The sequence below is a fragment of the Coffea eugenioides genome, chromosome 11, assembly GCF_003713205.1.
Source record: "Coffea eugenioides isolate CCC68of chromosome 11, Ceug_1.0, whole genome shotgun sequence".
NCBI classification, from domain to species: Eukaryota; Viridiplantae; Streptophyta; class Magnoliopsida; order Gentianales; family Rubiaceae; genus Coffea; species Coffea eugenioides.
The window spans coordinates 27,776,122-27,786,963 of NC_040045.1; positions in this window are offsets into that span (position 1 = coordinate 27,776,122).

The window sequence follows — 10,842 nt, forward strand, 5'->3', positions numbered from 1 at the left end:
ATGAAGGGATGTTGGGTATCTAAAGATAGATAAAAACTTTGGCTGTCAACTCTAAAATTTGAATCAACAATGGAATAATACATTTAAGTATTGATTTATTTCTCGTTTCAAATAATTTTATATACTTTTTGGTCATGTATGTGTCCTTGCAGATTTCTCATTATCATTTTATGGGATTAATTTTACTTTGCCTACACTTGGAAACTTGAGTAGCTGAATTATGATACGTCACTAATGATCTGAAATTTTGAACTAAAATTGCTTTCTTATGATCTGAAACCCTTTTAACTAGTAACCACAACAGCATGTACAAGAAAACAAATACATACATATGTAGAGAGAGAGAGAGAGAGAGAGAGAACTAGCTAGCATCAAGAATTAGTATCTATTTCTCAAGTATGGATACAAATTTGAATAAGAATAGAGTAAAGGAAGATGAAAATAGAGCCACTGAAAAAGACAAGGACAAGTGTGCTGCCAACAAAAGCTGCAACTTTTAAGGATTGGACCAACAGAACACGTCTCTTGTACGTGTCATCATATCCAGCCTTATAGTTCCAACCGCTCTTTTCATGTCTGAAGCATGTCTTCAGCTTTTCTTTCATCCTCACCGTCTCAATTCTCTGTCTCAGAACACTCAGGTTTCCGTCCACTATATTTGCTGAGTTCCCTGCAAAAAAAATCCAAACACATAAGAAATCTTGAATAGCTAATGTTTTTAAAACAAACCCCTTAATTGTTATCCCAGTTCAACGTTTTTGCCATGTTTGGTTGAGGGTTCAAGTGGAAGAACTATATATAATCTCTCATCCTCGTTATCACGAACAGAAAGGTTAAGTGGGATACGCCAACTTAGCATAAAGCAATGAAAAGAATGAAAAAAAAAGCATGCATGCAATGCCATTATACCGGAGACACTGTATATATGATTATGTTCCTGTTAAGTGTCCTAATTTTATTCCTTGTCATTTAAATCCTTCCATTATTGACTAACAAATTCGATTTCAATTTTCTTAGGAACACTACAACTACCATTTGGGCTAGGGACTGACTTTCGATTGATTGAGGATTCTAAGTATAACTCAATAATATTGCCATTATGATATTTCAAGATAATAATATTGCCATTATGAGATAAATGTGGAGAAATTTGATTTTGGACAGGTCCAAAAAGAGAGCTGTATTTGAACATCCCAGAGGAAGATGTAATTATTGACTGTTTATGCCTCCATTAATTACTTGTCAAAATTAAGCAGAGTTCGAAAAACCTTAAAGATTGTTTGGTGTTATGCAGTCCTATACTTTTGCCTTGCATAATGTACGATTAGTGAGTTAAATTTGAGTTCTAATTGTTGCTGAAAATGACACGGAGAGCCCTTGATGAGAGTTTATCTAAATACTAGACTATTTTGTGGCCTTTCTTGACTGCATAATGATGGTCCCCTTGTTTTCTTTCATATTAAAGTGTGGCAGTACCGACTTTTTAATTAGCCGTCGTTAGTTGCTATGCGAGTCACTATGGTATGACAATTTTGTGCTTGCAATTCAGACATGCTCTCGTCTCCTCTCTGTTGAATTGTATAGCAAAAGAGGAAAAAAATACATATGATTTTATTTGTCCCTTCAATTCTCAGTATGTCTTGAAACTGAAACTTTAATCCATGTGCCTTCCATAGGATAGAAAAAGTAACTCTTCATCATCCTATACTTCATCATATGGCCTGGCACCAGTTTGAATTTGTAGACTCTGACATTAATGTCATCTTCAACTTTAAACATGCTGAATCTTTTCAAGTTCCAAAGGCATATCATTGGCTTAGCCTGCATGTGAGAGGTAATCAGATGATTAAGAGACCAAAAAAGTTTTTCAAACCATTATGATCTTTGTGTATACATGTTGTTTAGGAATAGCCTAGAAAGTGATCAATGTCATGTTTTTGGTCATCGATGATGGAGGTAAATCTGGATCTTAACAGTACCTGAAAAGGCACTAAATCTGAAAGGGATGCGCTTTGGAAACATCCGACCTTGTTTCATCTGGTAAAACTTCATCTTCCAGGATGCCCTTTGAGATCTTGCAAAAGGCTAAATATAGGTCAGGAAGACAGCAACAGTTTTGCATTTTTCAGTAATAAAAAATGCAAAATTGCTAACCGGCCTGAGGGTCACAGGGATATATGATCAGAGGCAAAGGAAGGGAAAATTAAACAAAAGCAACAACTATGTTATAATCACTTACAAGCCGGGAAGAGCAAAGCTTCAGTCCACCACCAACCAACCAATGAAATTTTCTGGAGTGCTTTTCCCCACAGAAAGCTCAGTCACCTCAAGAAACAGAGCAACGAGGATATCCAAGAATTGGCAGCGTCTATGAATTCACCCACCATATTAATGGTGCAGATAACCATCATATTATATGTATCTAACTGTCCATACAAAGCCAACCAACCAAATTCTGTGACGCCCCCACTTCTCCCAAGTCCCTACAATTACTGACCAAGATTCAGTATTCATTTACACTGATTTAAGCCTTGGCTTTTATTATCGTTCGGATAAGAATAAGATATGCCATTTTCCCATATTGCTTCTTCGGATATCTTTGATTAGTATTCTTTTTTGTCACGAGTCCAGTTACAAAAATTATTCAGGTCACAATATAATTTATGTCCTTGAGGCAGTTATATTTATTGCCAAAAATTAAGCAAACAGCAAAAAGAATTGGAGCAGAAAATAGACATTAATTAAAATCACACTTGATATTGTCCATACAATAGCAACCCAATTAAGAACAAAGTGAGTGAATCTTAGACCAAATTATTCAAAATAGTTTCTTTTATTTTTTCTTCCTAATATAAGGCATCACCTGGAAACTCCACCAGCCACACCTGTTGCAAGAAAACACAAGAACAGGGCATCAAACTTTAACCAATAACACAAAAAATAACCAAAAAAGCTGCGTTATCTTAAACAGCTGAATCCGAATCCAACTAACTTCAGTCTTCACTAATTAGCAACTCCAGCTCCACCAGCCCCACCAGCTACTGCACCTTGTCCATCCTGGAGAAATGTAATTTGGTAAGAGAGAAAGCGTGAGGATTGAAGAGTTGATATTAATTTACCTGCACAATCACCAGCACAATTTGTGTTGGTGCATGGTAGTCGGAGATATTGATCGTCGAACCCACCCCCACGCCAAGGGCATCTCTAACCTGCGGCCAACCAAAAATCATCTTGTACCTCAGATCACATCCTTGTTTCACCACACAGTTGATATTTCCTGCCGTCGTTCAAACTAAAACAGGAATTCCAGCGTCGAAAAGCGCATCCATATCAAAGTTGGGAGAAGGGTAAGTGAGAAACACTTTAGCCTCTCCGAGAATTAATAGTCCATTTTCGTCACTCATGCGCATCGTCTTTCGGGCCAAAAAACTTGGGAGATTTTTCACATAGTCCCCCACTTGAAAGAGATCGTAAGAAAAATTAGGTCGCTGGCCGGCAGCCATGATGAGATAGTTAGCAGGAGATGAAAAAAGTGTCACCCAAAACTTGCTTTTTCTCGGTGCAGAGTCCACTACTTAATACATGTAATGCAATGCATGAATGTTGGTACAGATAAGTTTCCTTTGGTCATTTGGAGTAGTCCAATACCGATACCGTTCCTGGCCATAATTATTAGCGACCCCCAATGTTGCATGGACCAACTCCTGAAGATACCTTCTAACAACCTTACTATGTGACAATTATGCTGGTGATTGTGCAGGTAAATTAATATCAACTCTTCAATCCTTACGCTTTCTATCTTACCAAAATTACATTTCTCTAGATGGACAAGGTGCAGTAGCTGGTGGGGCTGGTGGAGCTGGAGTTGCTAATTAGTGAAGACTGAAGTTAGTTGGATTCGGATTCAGCTGTTTAAGATAACGCAGCTTTTTTGGTTATTTTTGTGTTATTGGTTAAAGCTTGATGCCCTGTTCTTGTGTTTTCATGTAGCAAGTGTGGCTGGTGGAGTTTCCAGAGGATGCCCTATATTAGGAAGAAAAAATAAAAGAAACTGTTTTGAGTAATTTGGTCCAAAATTCAGTCATTTTGTTCTTAATTGGGTTGCTATTGTATGGACAATATCAAGTGTGGTTTTCATTAATGTCTATTTTCTGCTCCAATTCTTTTTGCTGCTTGCTTAATTTTTGGCAACAAATATAACTGCCTCAGGGACATAAATTATATTGTGACCTGACTAATTTTTGTAACTGGACTCGTGACCAAAAAGAATACAAATCAAAGATATCCGAAGAAGCAATATGGGAAAAGGGCATATCTTATTCTTATCCGAACTATAATAAAAGCCAAGGCTTAAATCCGTGTAAAAGGAATACTGAATCTTGGTCAGTAATTGTTGGGACTTGGGAGAAGTGGGCGGCGTCACAGAATTTGGTTGGTTGGCTTTGTATGGACAGTTAGATACATATAATATGATGGTTATCTGCACCATTAATATGGTGGTGAATTGCATAGACGCTGACAATTCTTGATATCCTCGTTGCTCTCTGTTTCCTTGAGGTGACTGAGCTTTCTGTGGGGAAAAGCCACTCCAGAAAATTTCATTGGTTGGTTGGTGGTGGACTGAAGCTTTGCTCTTCCCGACTTGTAAGTGATTATAACATAGTTGTTGCTTTTGTTTAATTTTCCCTTCCTTTGCCTCTGATCATATACTCCCTGGTGACCCTCAGGCCGGTTAGCAATTTTGCATTTTTTATTACTGAAAAATGGCAAAACTGTTGCTGTCTTCCTGACCTATATTTAGCCTTTTGCAAGATCTCAAAGGGCATCCTGGAAGATGAAGTTTTACCAGATGAAACAAGGTCGGATGTTTCCAAAGCGCATCCCTTTCAGATTTAGTGCCTTTCAGGTACTGTTAAGAACCAGATTTACCTCTATCATCGATGACCAAAAACATGACATTGATCACTTTCTAGGCTATTCCTAAACAACATGTATACACAAAGATCATAATGGTTTGAAAAACTTTTTGGTCTCTTAATCATCTGATTACCTCTCACATGCAGGCTAAGCCAATGATATGCCTTTGGAACTTGAAAAGATTCAGCATGTTTAAAGTTGAAGATGACATTAATGTCAGAGTCTACAAATTCAAACTGGTGCCAGGCCATATGATGAAGTATAGGATGATGAGAGTTACTTTTTCTATCCTATGGAAGGCACATGGATTAAAGTTTCAGTTTCAAGACATACTGAGAATTGAAGGGACAAATAAAATCATATGTATTTTTTTCCTCTTTTGCTATACAATTCAACAGAGAGGAGACGAGAGTAGGTCCGAATTGCAAGCACAAAATTGTCATACCATAGTGACTCGCATAGAAACTAACGACGGTTAATTAAAAAGTCGGTGCTGCCACACTTTAATATGAAAGAAAACAAGAGGACCATCATTATGCAATCAAGAAAGGCCACAAAATAGTCTAGTATTTAGATAAACTCTCATCATGGGCTCTCCGTGTCATTTTCAGCAACAATTAGAACTCAAATTTAACTCACTAATCGTACATTATGCAAGGCAAAAGTATAGGACTGCATAACACCAAACAATCTTTTAAGGTTTTTCGAACTCTGCTTAATTTTGACAAGTAATTAATGGAGGCATAAACAGTCAATAATTACATCTTCCTCTGGGATGTTCAGATACAGCTCTCTTTTTGGACCTATCCAAAATCAAATTTCTCCACATTTATCTCATAATGGCAATATTATTATATTGAAATATCATAATGGAAATATTATTGAGTTATACTTAGAATCCTCAATCAATCGAAAGTCAGTCCCTAGCCCAAATGGTAGTTGTAGTGTTCCTCAGAAAATTGAAATCGAATTTGTTAGTCAATAATGGAAGGATTTAAATGACAAGGAATAAAATTAGGACACTTAACAGGAACATAATCATATATACGGTGTCTCCGGTATAATGGCATTGCATGCATGCTTTTTTTTCATTCTTTTCATTGCTTTATGCTAAGTTGGCGTATCCCACTTAACCTTTCTGTTCGTGATAACGAGGATGAGAGATTATTTAGTTCTTCCACTTGAACCCTCAACCAAACATGGCAAAAACGTTGAACTGGGATAACAATTAAGGGGTTTGTTTTAAAAACATTAGCTATTCAAGATTTCTTATGTGTTTGGATTTTTTTTGCAGGGAACTAAGCAAATATAGTGGACGGAAACCTGAGTGTTCTGAGACAGAGAATTGAGACGGTGAGGATGAAAGAAAAGCTGAAGACATGCTTCAGACATGAAAAGAGCGGTTGGAACTATAAGGCTGGATATGATGACACGTACAAGAGACGTGTTTTGTTGGTCCAATCCTTAAAAGTTGCAGCTTTTGTTGGCAGCGCACTTGTCCTTGTCTTCTTCAGTGGCTCTATTTTCATCTTCCTTTACTCTATTCTTATTCAAATTTGTATCCATACTTGAGAAATAGATACTAATTCTTGATGCTAGCTAGTTCTCTCTCTCTCTCTCTCTCTACATATGTATGTATTTGTTTTCCTGTACATGCTGTTGTGGTTACTAGTTAAAAGGGTTTCAGATCATAAGAAAGCAATTTTAGTTCAAAATTTCAGATCATTAGTGACGTATCATAATTCAGCTACTCAAGTTTCCAAGTGTAGGCAAAGTAAAATTAATCCCATAAAATGATAATGAGAAATCTGCAAGGACACATACATGACCAAAAAGTATATAAAATTATTTGAAACGAGAAATAAATCAATACTTAAATGTATTATTCCATTGTTGATTCAAATTTTAGAGTTGACAGTCAAAGTTTTTATCTATCTTTAGATACCCAACATCCCTTCATTTGCTGGCCTTCACCTTAGCATGCAGATAAAAAAAAAAAGCCATTAGGATTGTTCTCAAAGCCCGTCCTTGATATATATGCTCCATTACCACCATGATCCTTCAAATTAGATTCAATTGTTGCCACCTTTGTTAGGTCCCACCACCATTGGCTATTGCCACCACAAGCTCCTGCTGCAGCCTGCTCCAGTTTTCTTTGCCGCCACACCAGCTCGGAGCAACTGCTCCAATTTATTTTTTGGGTTTCTTTGCTGCCAGCTTTTGTTATCCATCTCAAATGCCCTTCAATCTTAATCGCTAAAAGAATAGTGGTAGTAGTATCAGATATAATAATTCTGATGCTGGTATATACTTTGGCTAGAAGATGAGGGGGATTTATATAGGCATAATTTGATTAGGATGGATTTAATCGCTGCACTTGAAATGATAAATTTTTCTTGTGAATTTAACAGTCAAATGCATGACTGCATGGGGAGACTACTTTGACTACACTGATTTTTTAGCGTATGACATTCAATTCAAGCAATTTGTCCCCAGTTTTCAAGTTATTGGGGTTCATAATGAAACCTCAGAATTATGAACGCCATTCCCTTGAAGTTTTGTGTTGAAATTAGGGAATTTATATATAAGGGAAAAGAATTCTTATTTTCTAGTATCCTTAATATTTTCAAAAGATTTTACTTTGCTCGTTTCGGGTCATAGTCTTCTGTCTTTCAGAATCGTTACAATTTTTAATATGTTTTTCTAGTAGTCTTTTATGGCAGAGGCCCTCCCTCCATAGGACCCAAAAAAAGAATTGGTGCAATTTAATCCTAAATGTTTCTCTTTGAATTTTCAATGAGATCATTTTGCCCAAAAAGGTAAAATATTGTAAAACATCTAATTTAGATTGCCATGGGAAAAAAAAAGTTTCCTATAATGGAAACCTACTGAAAGCAAAATATTGCAGAAGTTCAACGGAGTGTAATCAAGTAATGAATAAATTACACTTGGTGATTAATATGTATCAAAATCTACACGTAGTTTCATTTCCTACAAATTTACTATTGGACCCCAGTATTGAAATTTCTTCGGTGACAAAAGAAAGATAATAGTAATAGATTATTACCAAAAGTAATTTGAACACGAATTAAGACATCGTTTTTCATCTTATTTTCTTCCCTTTCCACATGGAAACACAACTAAGCTCAGGTTGCGTATGAAAGTTGCAGTACAAAGATCTTAAATGCTAGTGGATTCTGTATCCAGATCCATAACAAGTAGCACGGCATCAATCATTGCATCACAATGTAAAGCAAAGTTTCCGGCTTCATTTTTCTCCCTTTCCTATTTATAAGCACAGCAAAACCTTGTTATTTGATTGAGAAATTTCAAGTGATAAATTTAACTCTCTGAAGTATTTTTCACCAAAGAAAAACCCTTGCTATTTTTGATACTCTAATAATATGCCACTAAACACATAGTGCAAATCTCTTGTACCATACGTTTATTTATTTTAGTAGGAATGGTACAGAAGTAATAGAAGATTGTTTTCAACCATGCAATACTCACCTTCTTTGGTAAATTCTTGGGATAATTTCAGAAACCTCCTTGAAGTTTTTGACAATTTCACTCAACTCCCCTAAGATTTCAATAATTACATAGACCTCATTTGGTCCAGTCAAATGACTAAAATGTCCTCCATAATAGTTAATTTATAAAAGGACACTTAAAATTGAAAAATACTTCTTATTATTTTACTTGTCATTTTCTAATCTCAAAAAATAATCTCCATCAATTTTCTAATTTTCATCTCTTCCTCTATCCCTCCCTCCCTTCCTCTATCATATTCTTCTCTTTTTTTTCTCCTACAACTGATTCTCCCTCCTACCAAATATCGTGCGTCATTGTTACCAATCATATCACTATCAATTTTTTACCATCTACAAAATTTATCTGTATTTTTTGTTTTCCTGTCTCTTTCTTACTATAAAAATTTTAGACCGTTTCTTTTTTCTTTTTTTCAATAGTTTTACTCTTTACAAATGTTAGCCAATTGAAGTTACCAAATTAACAAGGTGCAGACTATGGATTTTATTGTCAAACTAGAAGAAGATGAAAAGGGTAGCAGTGATATAGGAAAAAAATGAAATTGTGAGTTGGAACATAAAGAGGTGACTATTATGTTTGTTAATCAAAAAAACTCTAGCAATTACTCATTGGTTCTCTCTTTTATTTACTTATTAATTGTAATTTTACTATAAAGGTAGAATTTTGTCTCTATTTTCTAAGAGTGATAGAGAAATGATGAATTATATTCTTAGGGACATGGGGGCATTTCTTAGTTTAATATTGGTAGTGGTGGTAGTGAGTTGCATTAGGCAAGAATTAGCAAGTAATGAATTTTGAAATGAGATGGAATCGCTGGACTTTATTTGTTTTAGTAAGTATGACACGTACAAGAAATTAAAGATTAAAACCTTGTTTTATTTTGTCTTGTTCTTTGAAGAAGGGTATTTTAGGATATTTGTGAAAAATTACAAGTTATTGGGTCTATATTGTTACATAAACCTTAAAAGTAAGGGAGGTAGGTATAATTTTTAAAATTGGGGGGGAGTTCTTTGTAATTGCTGGAAACCTCAAGGGAGGTTTTTTGAAGGGTTGAAAAGCCTGAGCCTGCAGCATGTGATGCTGGGAAAGCTATGAAGATCTGATGAAAAATTACAAAGTATTGGCACTATGTTAGAACTCTTGGTGGTTTTTTGGTTTATTTTTCCCGTTTATTGACTTGGATTTTACTATTAAGATAGTTTCAAGTGTTAATTTTTTGATAATAATGAAACTAATTTAGGAAAATATTTAAATGCAGAGGATAACGAAAGTGAGTGTATGCATACATATGTCAAGTTAGATGCGATTTAGGTTTCTTAACATTATAAATCCTACTAAATTTTGCATATTTCTCTGTTTTTCAAGTGTTAATTTTTTAACAATAATAAAACTAATTCAGGAAAATATTTAAATGCAGAGGATAACGAAAGTGAGTGTATGCATACATATGTCAAGTTAGATGCGATTTAGGTTTCTTAACATTATAAATCCTACTAAATTTTGCATATTTCTCTGTTTTTCTTTTTTTTTTTAAAGATAAGTTATGCACTTTTGCTATGTTTAGAATATTCTAATTCTTTCCTTCCTAATTTTTTCCCTACATATGTACATATAATTAAATCTTCACAGCTTGACTTCTCTAGTAAAACAATATTAATTTTTCTAAATTTGAGATTAGATTATTGTATATTTTGTAACAGCATAGTAACATCTGGAACGGTAGATTGGTGACTGAAAGAGTAATTTGAGCATGTGACTAAGTTGGAAAGGAAAAAAGTTAGTCTTTAATTTTTTTTTTCCTTTTTGTAAATATTGCTATTTTTTCAATATAAATCTTGGTAAATATGTTTACAAATCAAAGGATGTTCAAGCAAAGGAAAATAATGAAGAGTTAACAATTTTACTTCTTTAATTCCAGTGGCATCTATCGTTTCACAGCGTCTCATCAGTCTCTTTTAATTGCAACAACTAGGAAAGTTTAATAGTATGTACACAATCTCTCAATTCTCAATCAGAGAAGCCTCATGTATCCATGAAATGGAGGTCCATAAGCTCGACTTGTAACAAAGAAGAAGAAGACGGAAAAAAAAAAGGAAGAAGAAGAAGAAGAAATTAGGCACAAATGTAATAATTTTGCATGTGATGCCCAGAAAAACAACTTTCTGCGCCTAAATGTTGGAAAATCTGTATATTTTCCTTCCCATGAAATACTAGTGTCAAACTTAGCATGTTATTTTCTAAGAAATAATTTTTATATTTGTCGTGACCATATTTCTTAATTATTTTTTTATCTCACATACATCAAATTATTACAATATATATTTTTTTTAAAAAAACTTCAAAAAATAGCGATCCAAATGGAAACTAAAAGCAAAG